Raw genomic sequence first — 12,794 nt, 5'->3', positions numbered from 1 at the left:
CTGAGAGCCAGGGGACCATGGGCTGGGGAGGAGAGACAATGAGTTGGTCTGAGAGCCAGGGGACCATGGGCTGGGGATGAGAGACAATGAGTTGGTCTGAGAGCCAGGGGACCATGGGCTGGGGAGGAGAGACAATGAGGTGGTCTGAGGGCCAGGGGACAGTGGGCTGGGGAGGAGAGACAATGAGGTGGTCTGAGGGCCAGGGGACCATGGGCTGGGGAGGAGAGACAATGAGGTGGTCTGAGGGCCAGGGGACAGTGGGCTGGGGAGGAGAGACAATGAGGTGGTCTGAGGGCCAGGGGACCATGGGCTGGGGAGGAGAGACAATGAGGTGGTCTGAGGGCCAGGGGACAGTGGGCTGGGGAGGAGAGACAATGAGGTGGTCTGAGGGCCAGGGGACAGTGGGCTGGGGAGGAGAGACAATGAGGTGGTCTGAGGGCCAGGGGACCATGGGCTGGGGAGGAGAGACAATGAGGTGGTCTGAGGGCCAGGGGACCATGGGCTGGGGAGGAGAGACAATGAGGTGGTCTGAGAGCCAGGGGACCATGGGCTGGGGAGGGGAGACAATGAGGTCTCCCTCCCTCCCTTCTCCCCTCTGCTCCTCTCTGACTGTCCCTTACCCCCACATTAACCCTCTGCTCCTCTCTGACTGTCCCTTACCCCCACCTTAACCCCCTGCTCCTCTCTGACTGTCCCTTACCCACCTTAACCCTCTGCTCCTCTCTGACTGTCTCTTACCCCCACCTTAACCCTCTGCTCCTCTGCTCTGCTCCTCTCTGACTGTCCCTTACCCCCACCTTAACCCTCTGCTCCTCTCTGACTGTCTCTTACCCCCACCTTAACCCTCTGCTCCTCTGCTCTGCTCCTCTCTGACTGTCCCTTACCCCCACCTTAACCCTCTGCTCCTCTGCTCTGCTCCTCTCTGACTGTCTCTTACCCCCACCTTAACCCTCTGCTCCTCTCTGACTGTCCCTTACCCTCACCTTAACCCTCTGCTCCTCTCTGACTGTCTCTTACCCCCACCTTAACCCTCTGCTCCTCTCTGACTGTCCCTTACCCTCACCTTAACCCTCTGCTCCTCTCTGACTGTCCCTTACCCTCACCTTAACCCTCTGCTCCTCTCTGACTGTCCCTTACCCTCACCTTCTCCCCTCTGTTCCTCTCTGACTGTCCCTTACCTTAACCCTCTGCTCTGCTCCTCTCTGACTGTCTCTTACCCCCACCTTAACCCTCTGCTCCTCTCTGACTGTCTCTTACCCCCACCTTAACCCTCTCCCCTCTGCTCTGCTCCTCTCTGACTGTCCCTTATCCCCACCTTAACCCTCTCCCCTCTGCTCTTCTCTGACTGTCTCCTACCCCCACCTTAACCCTCTCCCCTCTGCTCTGCTCCTCTCTGACTGTCTCTTACCCCAACCTTAACCCTCTCCCTTCTGCTCTGCTCCTCTCTGATTGTCTCTTACCCCCACCTTAACCCTCTCCCCTCTGCTCTGCTCCTCTCTGACTGTCTCTTACCCCAACCTTAACCCTCTCCCCTCTGCTCTGCTCCTCTCTGACTGTCTCTTACCCCCACCTTAACCCTCTCCCCTCTGCTCTGCTCCTCTCTGACTGTCCCTTATCCCCACCTTAACCCTCTGCATATGGACCAACTCTACGGACAACTGGCAGACTAAATTGAAATGTAATTTAACGTCTGGTTTCCTGCAGACTATTCAGTTTTTTTGCAAGCTAATTCCGAGCAGAGAGAGAGGAGACGGGGAAAAAAGAGAGAGAGAGAGAGGGAGACGGGGGAAAGAGAGAGAGGAGACGGGGAAAAAAGAGAGAGAGAGAGAGGGAGACGGGGGAAAGAGAGAGAGAGGAGACGGGGAAAAAAGAGAGAGAGAGAGAGATGGGGAAAAGAGAGAGAGAGAGGGAGACGGGGAAAAGAGAGAGAGAGAGACGGGGAAAAGAGAGAGAGAGAGGGAGACGGGGAAGAGAGAGAGAGAGAGGGAGACGGGGAAAAGAGAGAGAGAGAGGGAGACGGGGAAAAGAGAGAGAGAGAGGGAGACGGGGGAAAGAGAGAGAGAGGAGACGGGGAAAAAAGAGAGAGAGAGGGAGACGGGGAAAAGAGAGAGAGGAGACGGGGAAAAAAGAGAGAGAGAGAGAGGGAGACGGGGGAAAGAGAGAGAGAGGAGACGGGGAAAAAAGAGAGAGAGAGAGAGATGGGGAAAAGAGAGAGAGAGAGGGAGACGGGGAAAAGAGAGAGAGAGAGGGAGACGGGGAAGAGAGAGAGAGAGAGGGAGATGGGGAAAAGAGAGAGAGAGAGGGAGACGGGGAAAAGAGAGAGAGAGAGACGGAGAAAAGAGAGAGAGAGGGAGATGGGGAAAAGAGAGAGAGAGGGAGAGGGGGAAAAGAGAGAGAGAGGGAGACGGGAAAAAGAGAGAGAGAGGGAGACGGGGAAAAGAGAGAGAGAGAGAGAGAGGGAGATGGAGAAAAGAGAGAGAGAGAGAGCGAGAGAGAGACAGGGGGAAAAGAGAGACAGTGAGAGAGAGATGGGGAAAATAGACAGAGAAAGAGAGAGAGAGAGCTGTGAGTGTTCGGCTGATGCCCCATGTCGGCCAGTCCCTCAGATCCCTAACCCTGACTGGTTACAGACAATAACTACCTCCCTAGTGGCTCCCTATTCCATATATAGTGCACTACTTTTGACCAGGGCACATAGAGTAGTGCACTATATAGGTTTTAGGGTTCCATTTGGGATCAATACTAACTGATTACCCTATAGGTCAGAGGTCAGACCTCAGCCTACTGTTTAACAGCCCTCTCACACTTCAGATGGAGGAAATATGTTACCTCAATAACTGTCTGTCCACAGGCCTAAATCAACCTTCATTGGTCTGGGTCCACCCTCTCTGTCCTGCCTATACAACCTCTCAACATCCGTGAAGAGGCAGTGAACGGAGAGAACAGGATGAGATATGAGGAAGTCTGCTAATGCCAGTGATCTGTTGATGTTGGGTAGATCTACACGGTAGGGAGGGATGTATTTTATGTTTATCCAGATTGACGTAGTCTATTTGATCATGGTGCTGAAGATGCAAACCATGATATTGAAGTGCTCTAAGTCGGTATGCTTTGCTTATTGATTGTGTGATGCATTGGCACAGAAAATTTGTTGGTGGAAAATTTGTTGCATATATTTTATAGAATTATAAATATATATTGAACAAAAATATAAATGCAACATGCAGCAATTTCAAAGATGTTACTGAGTTACAGTTCATAGAAGGAAATCAGTCAATTTAAATAAATGTAAAAAGCCCTAATCTATGTATTTAACATGACTGGGCAGGGGCACAGCCATGGGTGGGCCTGGGAGGGCATTGGCCCACCCAATTGGGAGCCAGGTCCAGCCAAACGGAATTCGTTTTATTAAAGGCAGAAATACTCCCCCCCTCAGATTGGTCTCATCCTGCAGGTGAAGAAGCCGGATGTGGAGGTCCTGGGCTGGCGTGGTTACACCTGGTCTGCGGTTGTGAGGCCGGTTGGACGTGCTGCCAGATTCTCTAAAACGACATTGGAGGTGGCTTGTGGTAGAGAAATTAACATTAAATTCACTGGCAACAGCTCTGTTGGACATCCCTGCAGTCAGCATGCCAATTGCACACTCCCTCAAAACTTGAGACATCTGTGGCATTGTGTTGTGTGAGAAAACTGCACATTTTAGATTCGTCTTTTATTGTCCCCAGCACAAGGTGCACCTGTTTAATGATCATGTTGTTTAATCAGTTTCTTGATATGCCACACCTGTCAGGTGGATGGATTATCTTGGCAAAGGAAAAATTGTCACTAACAGGGATGTAAAACAAATTTGTGCACACAATTTGAGAGAAAAGCTTTCTGTGAGTATGGAACATTTCTGGGATCTTTTATTTCAGCTTACCAAAACTTTACATGTTGCATTTATAGCTTTGTTAAGTCTGATTTCAAATCTGATTCCCCCCTAGCTGATCGTTGTCTGCAGCCGGCTGAGCTGTGATCGGTAAACCCTCAACCTTCTGGCCCGTAGCCCTGCATGCCACAACAGCATGCTGAAGTAGCAATGTTGATATCCATGTTTATAAACAAAGGGTGGCTACAGTTAATGTTATTTGTGGTCGTAAACATTATTTTGAGTTAATTCTATGAGGTGGGAGGGTGTGCCATTATTTTTGACATTACAAGGGAGGGTCATGTGAAAAATAAATTCCGTTGGGGAGAGGGGTGCATCTAAAAAATATATATAACACCTCGAGTTGTGTGGTGTAACCCGGAAGCTTATAAGAAATCCTGCTAAACCCTCCGACGAACCATCAAACAGGCAAAGAGTCAATTCAGGACTAAGATCGAATCGTACTACACCGGCTCCGACGCTCGTCGGATGTGGCAGGGCTTGCAAACTATTATAGACTACAAAGGGAAGCACAGCCGAGAGCTGCCTAGTGACACCAGCCTACCAGACGAGGTAAATAACTTCTATGCTCGCTTCGAGGCAAGTAACACTGAAACATGCATGAGAGCATCAGCTGTTCTGGATGACTGTGTGATCATGCTCTCCGCAGCCGATGTGAGTAAGACAGGTCAACATTAACATTAAAGGCCGCAGGACCAGACGGATTACCAGGATGTGTACTGCGAGCATGCGCTGACCAACTGGCAAGTGTCTTCACTGACATTTTTAACCTCTCCCTGTCTGAGTCTGTAATACCAACATGTTTCAAGCAGACCACCATAGTCCCTGTCAAAGAAAGCGAAGGTAACCTGCCTAAATGACTACCGACCCGTAGCACTCACGTCTGTATCCATGAAGTGCTTTGAAAGGCTGGTCATGGCTCACATCAACACCGTTATCCCAGAAACCCTAGACCCACTCCAATTTGCATACCGCATCAACAGATACACAGATGATGCAATCTCTATTGCACTCCACTCTGCCCTTTCACACCTGGACAAAACGAACACCTATGTGAGAATGCTATTCCTTGACTACAGCTCAGCGTTCAACACCATAGTGCCCTCAAAGCTCATCACTAAGCTAAGGACACTGGGACTAAACGCCTCCCTCTGCAACTGGATCCTGGACTTCCTGACAGGCCGCCCCCAGGTGGTGAGGGTAGGTAACAACACATCCACCACGCTGATCCTCAACACGAGGGCCCCTCAGGGGTGCGTGCTCAGTCCCCTCCTGTACTCCCTGTTCACTCATGACTGCACGGCCAGGCACGACACCAACACCATCATTAAGTTTGCTGATGACGCAACAGTGGTAGGCCTGATCACCGACAACGATGAGACAGCCTATAGGGAGGAGGTCAGAGACCTGACTGTGTGGTACAAGGACAACAACCTCTCCCTCAACGTGATCAAAACTAAGGAGATTACTGTGGACTACAGGAAAAGGAGCACCGAGCACGGCCCCGTTCTCATCGACGGGGCTGTAGTGGAGCAGGTTGAGAGCTTCAAGTTCCTTGGTGTCCACATCACCAACAAACTAACATGGTCCAAGCATACCAAGACAGTCGTGAAGAGGGCACGACAAAACCTCAGGAAACTAAAAAGATTTGGCATGGGTTCTCAGATCCTCAAAAAGTTATACAGCTGCACCATCAAGAGCATCCTGACTGGTTGCATCACCGCCTGGTATGGTAACGGCTCGGCCTCTGACTGCAAGGCACTACAGAGGGTAATGCATACGGCCCAGTACATCACTGGGGCCAAGCTTCCTGCCATCCAGGACCTCTATACCAGGCGGTGTCAGAGGAAGGCCCTAAAAATTGTCAAAGACTTCAGCCACCTTAGTCATAGACTGCTCTCTGCTATCGCACAGCAAGCGGTACCGGAGCGCCAAGTCTAGGTCCAAGAGGCTTCTAACCAGCTTCTACCCCAAAGCCATAAATGGGTTCACTAGCTACTGTTCAGAACTAAATGGGTTCACAAGCTACTGTTCAGAACTAAATGGGTTCACAAGCTACAGTACAGAACTAAATGGGTTGACAAGCTACAGTACAGAACTAAATGGGTTGACAAGCTACAGAACTAAATGGGTTCACAAGCAACAGTACAGACCTAAATGGGTTCACAAGCTACAGTACAGAATTAAATGGGTTCACAAGCTACAGTACAGAACTAAATGGGTTCACAAGCTACAGTACAGAACTAAATGGGTTGACAAGCTACAGTACAGAACTAAATGGGTTGACAAGCTACAGTACAGAACTAAATGGGTTCACAAGCTACAGTACAGAACTAAATGGGTTGACAAGCTACAGTACAGAACTAAATGGGTTGACAAGCTACAATACAGAACTAAATGGGTTCACAAGCTACATTACAGAATTAAATGGGTTCACAAGCAACAGAACTACAGTGGGGGGAAAAAGTATTTGATCCCCTGCTGATTTTGTACGTTTGCCCACTTACAAAGAAATGATCAGTCTATAATTTTAATAGTAGGTTTATTTGAACAGTGAGAGACAGAATAACAACAAAAAAATCCAGAAAAACGCATGTCAAAAATGTTATAAAATGATTTGCATTTCAATGAGGGAAATAAGTATTTGACCCCTCTGCAAAACATGACTTAGTATTTGGTGGCAAAACCCTTGTTGGCAATCACAGAGGTCAGACGTTTCTTGTAGTTGGCCACCAGGTTTGCACACATCTCAGGAGGGATTTTGTCCCACTCCTCTTTGCAGATCTTCTCCAAGTCATTAAGGTTTCGAGGCTGACGTTTGTCAACTCGAACCTTCAGCTCCCTCCACAGATTTTCTAAGGGATTAAGGTCTGGAGACTTGCTAGGCCACTCCAGGACCTTAATGTGCTTCTTCTTGAGCCACTCCTTTGTTGCCTTGGCCGTGTGTTTTGGGTCATTGTCATGCTGGAATACCCATCCGCGACCCATTTTCAATGCCCTGGCTGAGGGAAGGAGGTTCTCACCCAAGATTTGACAGTACATGGCCCCGTCCATCGTCCCTTTGATGCGGTGAAGTTGTCCTGTCCCCTTAGCAGAAAAACACCCCCAAAGCATAATGTTTCCACCTCCATGTTTGATGGTAGAGATGGTGTTCTTGGGGTCATAGGCAGCATTCCTCCTCCTCCAAACACGGTGAGTTGAGTTGATGTCAAAGAGCTCAATTTTGGTCTCATCTGACCACAACACTTTCACCAGTTGTCCTCTGAGTCATTCAGATGTTCATTGGCAAACTTCAGACGGGCATGTATATGTATTCTTGAGCAGGGGGACCTTGCGGGTGCTGCAGGATTTCAGTTCTTCACTGCGTAGTGTGTTACCAATTGTTTTCTTGGTGACTATGGTCCCAGCTGCCTTGAGATCATTGACAAGATCCTCCCGTGTAGTTCTGGGCTGGTTCCTCACCGTTCTCATGATCATTGCAACTCCACGAGGTGAGATCTTGCATGGAGCCCCGGGTCGAGGGATATTGACTGTTCTTTTGTGTTTCTTCCATTTGCGAATAATCGCACCAAATGTTGTCACCTTCTCACCAAGCTGCTTGGCGATGGTTTTGTAGCCCATTCCAGCCTTGTGTAGGTCTACAATCTTGTCCCTGACATCCTTGGAGAGCTCTTTGGTCTTGGCCATGGTGGAGAGTTTGGAATCTGATTGATTGATTACTTCTGTGGACAGGTGTCTTTTATACAGGTAACAAACTGAGATTAGGAGCACTCCCTTTAAGAGTGTGCTCCTAATCTCAGCTCGTTACCTGTATAAATGACACCTGGGAGCCAGAAATCTTTCTGATTGAGAGGGGGTCAAATACTTATTTCCCTCATTAAAATGCAAATCAATTTATAACATTTCTGACGTGTTTTTCGGGATTTTTTGTTGTTATTCTGTCTCTCACTGTTCAAATAAACCTACCATTAAAATTATAGACTGATCCTTTCTTTGTCAGTGGGCAAACGTACAAAATCAGCAAGGGATTAAATACTTTTTTCCCCTCACTGTAAATGGGTTCACAAGCTACAGTCATCACCTCCCAGTCTTCCAAACAACACAACAAATAAAATGTGTCCAGATTCTAGAATTGTTGTTTCTACCAGTGATCCTAGCATAAGATGCTACCTCTAACAGTGATTATATCCACTGTTTCAGGGTAGGAGAGGTCCTTCCAGATTCTAAGGATTACTCTAGCTGCTGTAACCATACCAACAGTGATTCTATCCACTGTTTCAGGGTAGGAGAGGTCCTTCCAGATTCTAAGGATTACTCTAGCTGCTGTAACCATACCAACAGTGATTCTATCCACTGTTTCAGGGTAGGAGAGGTCCTTCCAGATTCTAAGGATTACTCTAGCTGCTGTAACCATACCAACAGTGATTCTATCCACTGTTTCAGGGTAGGAGAGGTCCTTCCAGATTCTAAGGATTGCTGTAGCTGCTGTAACCATACCAACAGTGATTCTATCTACTGTTTCAGGGTAGGAGAGGTCCTTCCAGATTCTAAGGATTACTCTAGCTGCTGTAACCATACCAACAGTGATTCTATCCACTGTTTCAGGGTAGGAGAGGTCCTTCCAGATTCTAAGGATTACTGTAGCTGCTATAACCATACCAACAGTGATTCTATCTACTGTTTCAGAGTAGGAGAGGTCCTTCCAGATTCTAAGGATTACTCTAGCTGCTGTAACCATACCAACAGTGATTCTATCCACTGTTTCAGGGTAGGAGAGGTCCTTCCAGATTCTAAGGATTACTGTAGCTGCTGTAACCATACCAACAGTGATTCTATCTACTGTTTCAGAGTAGGAGAGGTCCTTCCAGATTCTAAGGATTACTCTAGCTGCTGTACCCATACCAACAGTGATTCGTGCAAATTCCTTATATCGAGTCAATTCCCTCCTGGCTTCCCTTATGTTCCCCCCTGAGCTGGACAATATCTTCAACCAGGTATCATCCTCAATTTCACACTTAAGGTCTTAAGTTTGCCATATTGTTCTGAGGTTTTTACAGTCTTTACTCTACAGATGACTAAATATTGAGTAACAAAATGGCTGCTTTATTTTGGGGTAATTCCAAATGCTCCGCTATTGGGTTCTTTCATGGATGTTGTTGATAGCCGGTTAACAAACATTCCCTCAATTGTAAACATTTCTAGAAATGTCCCTTGTCTCCCACATCATAACTTTGTACCAAATCTGAGTACGACATTAAAACATCTTCATTCTACAGATCACCTATAGTATGAATTCCTTTCATTAGCCATTGATTCCTATACACAGACTTCTTTCCTATCCGTAGTCTAGGATTGTACACAATGATGCGTATCCTTGTTTTACATGTGAAATTGCACATATTGTCCTTGTGTACTGTTCTCCACACCTCTTTTGAGTGTAACAAAATCGGGTAGAGAGTTTCAACAGACCTCTCCCCTGTTAGACTGACAGATTATCAACAGACCTCTCCCCTGTTAGACTATGTAACAGATTATCAACAGACCTCTCCTCTGTTAGACTATGTAACAGATTATCAACAGACCTCTCCCCTGTTAGACTATGTAACAGATTATCAACAGACCTCTCCCCTGTTAGACTATGTAACAGATTATCAACAGACCTCTCCCCTGTTAGACTATGTAACAGATTATCAACAGACCTCTCCCCTGTTAGACTATGTAACAGATTATCAACAGACCTCTCCCCTGTTAGACTATGTAACAGATTATAAACAGACCTCTCCCCTGTTAGACTATGTAACAGATTATCAACAGACCTCTCCCCTGTTAGACTATGTAACAGATTATCAACAGACCTCTCCTCTGTTAGACTATGTAACAGATTATCAACAGACCTCTCCCCTGTTAGACTATGTAACAGATTATCAACAGACCTCTCCCCTGTTAGACTATGTAACAGAGTATCAACAGACCTCTCCACTGTTAGACTATGTAACAGATTATCAACAGACCTCTCCACTGTAAAATTGACAGATTATCAACAGACCTCTCCCCTGTTAGACTATGTAACAGATTATCAACAGACCTCTCCTCTGTTAGACTATGTGACAGATTATCAACAGACCTCTCCCCTGTTAGACTAAGTGACAGATTATCAACAGACCTCTCCCCTGTTAGACTATGTAACAGATTATCAACAGACCTCTCCTCTGTTAGACTATGTGACAGATTATCAACAGACCTCTCCCCTGTTAGACTAAGTGACAGATTATCAACAGACCTCTCCCCTGTTAGACTATGTAACAGATTATCAACAGACCTCTCCCCTGTTAGACTATGTAACAGATTATCAACAGACCTCTCCCCTGTTAGACTATGTAACAGATTATCAACAGACCTCTCCCCTGTTAGACTATGTGACAGATTATCAACAGACCTCTCCCCTGTTAGACTATGTGACAGAATATCAGTACCGGTCCGGAATATTCATAGGTAACATTGCAGAAATATAATTAAACCATTTTAATTATGTTGATCTTTCCCTATAAAAAAAAGTTTGATATTTTCCCATTAACAAAGCAAATTTGAGGAAAACTCTACCGAAGTTCTATCAACATATTGACTGTTGTACTCACGCTGCAAAAATGATCGACCACTGCCACTACCCCATACGGGATGCCTACAAGGCCCTCATCCGCCTTCCCTTCGGTAAATCAGATCACGACTCCATTTTTCTCCTCCCTTCCTATAGGCAGAGACTCAAACAGGACGTACCCGTGCCAAGGTCTATTCATTGCTGGTCTGACCAATCGGAATCCATGCCTCAAGATTGTTTTGATCATGCGGACTGGGATATGTTCCGGATAGCCTCTGAGAATAACATTGACATATACATGGACACAGTGACTGAGTTCATCAGGAAATGTATAGGACTATTAAAACCTAACCAAATCAGAAACCGTGGATAGATGGCAGCATTCGCACAAAACTGAAAGTGCAAACCACCACATTTAACCATGGCAAGGCGACTGGGAATATGGTTGAATACAAACAGTGTAGTTATTCCCTCCGTAAGGCAATCAAACAGGCAAAACGTCAGTACAGAGACAAAGTGGAGTCGCAATTCAATGGCTCAGACATGAGACATATGTGGCAGCGTCTACAGACAATCACGGATTACAAAGGGAAAACCAGCCACGTTGTGGACACCGACATCTTGCTTCCGGACAAGCTGAACACCTTCTTCACCCGCTTTTAGGATAACAGAGTGCCACCAACGTGGCCCGCTTCCAAGGATTGTGGGCTCTCGTTCTCCGTGGCCGACGTGAGTAAGACATTTAAGCTCGTTAACCCTCGCAAAGCTGCCGGCCCAGACGGCATCCCTAGCCGCGTCCTCAGAGTATGCGCAGAGCAGCTGGCTGGAGTGTTTACAGACATATTCAATCTCTTCCTATCCCAGTCTGCTCTGCCCACTTGCTTCAAGATGTCCACCATTGTTCCTGTACCCAAGAAAGCAAAGGTAACTGAACTAAATTACTATTGCCTCCTAGCACTCACTTCTGTCATCATGAAGTGCTTTGAGAGGCTAGTTAAGGATCATATAATCTCTACCTTACCTGACACCCTAGACCCACTTCAATTTGCATACCTCCCGAATAGATCCACAGAAGAAGAATATCTATGTAAAAATGCTGTTCATTGACTACAGCTCAGCCTCCAACACCATAGTACCCTCCAAGCTTATCATTAAGCTCGGGGCCCTGGGTCTGAACCTCGCCCTGTGCAACTGGGTCTGAACCCTGACTTGTGCAACTGGGTCCTGGACTTCCTGACGGGCCACCCCCAGCTGGTGAAGGTAGCAAACAACATCTTCACTTCGCTGATCCTCATCACTGGGGCTCCAGAATGTTGCGTGCTCAGCCCCCTCCTGTACTCCCTGTTAACCCGCGACTGTGTGGCCATGCACGCCTCCAACTCAATCATCAAGTTTGCAGACAATATAACAGTAGTAGGCCTGATTACCAATAATGACGAGGCAGCCTCCGGGGAGGAGGTGAGGACACTGGCGGAGTGGTGCCAGGAAAATAACCTCTCCCCCAAAGTCAACAAAACTGAGCTGATTGTGGACTTCAGGAAACAGCACAGGGAGCATGCCCCTATCCACATCGACGGGACCGCAGTGGAGAAGGTGGAAAGCTTCAAGTTCCTCGGCGCACACCTCATTGACAATCTTAAATGGTCCACCCTCACAGACAGTGTGGTGAAGAAGGCGCAACAGCGCCTCTTCAACCTCAGGAGGCTAAATTCGGCTTGGCCCCTAAGACCCTCACTAACTTTTACAGATACACAATTGAGAGCAATCTTTTGGACTGTATCACCGCCTGGTACGACAACTGCACCGCCTGGTACGACAACTGCACCGCCTGGTACGACAACTGCACCGCCTGCAAACGCAGGGTTCTCCAGAGGGTGGTGCGGTCTGCCCAACGCATCATCGGGGGCACACTTCCTGTCCTCCAGGACACGTACAGCACCCGATGTCACAGGACAACAACCACCCGAGCCACGGCCTGTTCACCCCGCTACCATCCAGAAGGCGAGGTCAGTTCAGGTGGATCAAAGCTGGGACCGAGAGACTGAAATAACAGCTTCTTTCTCAAGGCCATCAGACTGTTAAATAGCCATCACTACCCGGCTAGCACCTGGTTTCTCAATCCTGCACCTTAGAGGCTGCTGCCCTATATACAGTACATAGACATGGAATCACTGGTCCCTTTAATAATGGAACACTAGTCACTTTAATAATGTTTACATATTGCTGTACTCATTGTATATGTATATACTGAATTATAAACTGGATGGTTTG

The sequence above is a fragment of the Salmo salar genome, chromosome 19 (assembly GCF_965601325.2).
Source record: "Salmo salar chromosome 19, fSalSal1, whole genome shotgun sequence".
NCBI lineage: Eukaryota > Metazoa > Chordata > Actinopteri > Salmoniformes > Salmonidae > Salmo > Salmo salar.
Note: the sequence above shows the minus strand (reverse complement) of the source record.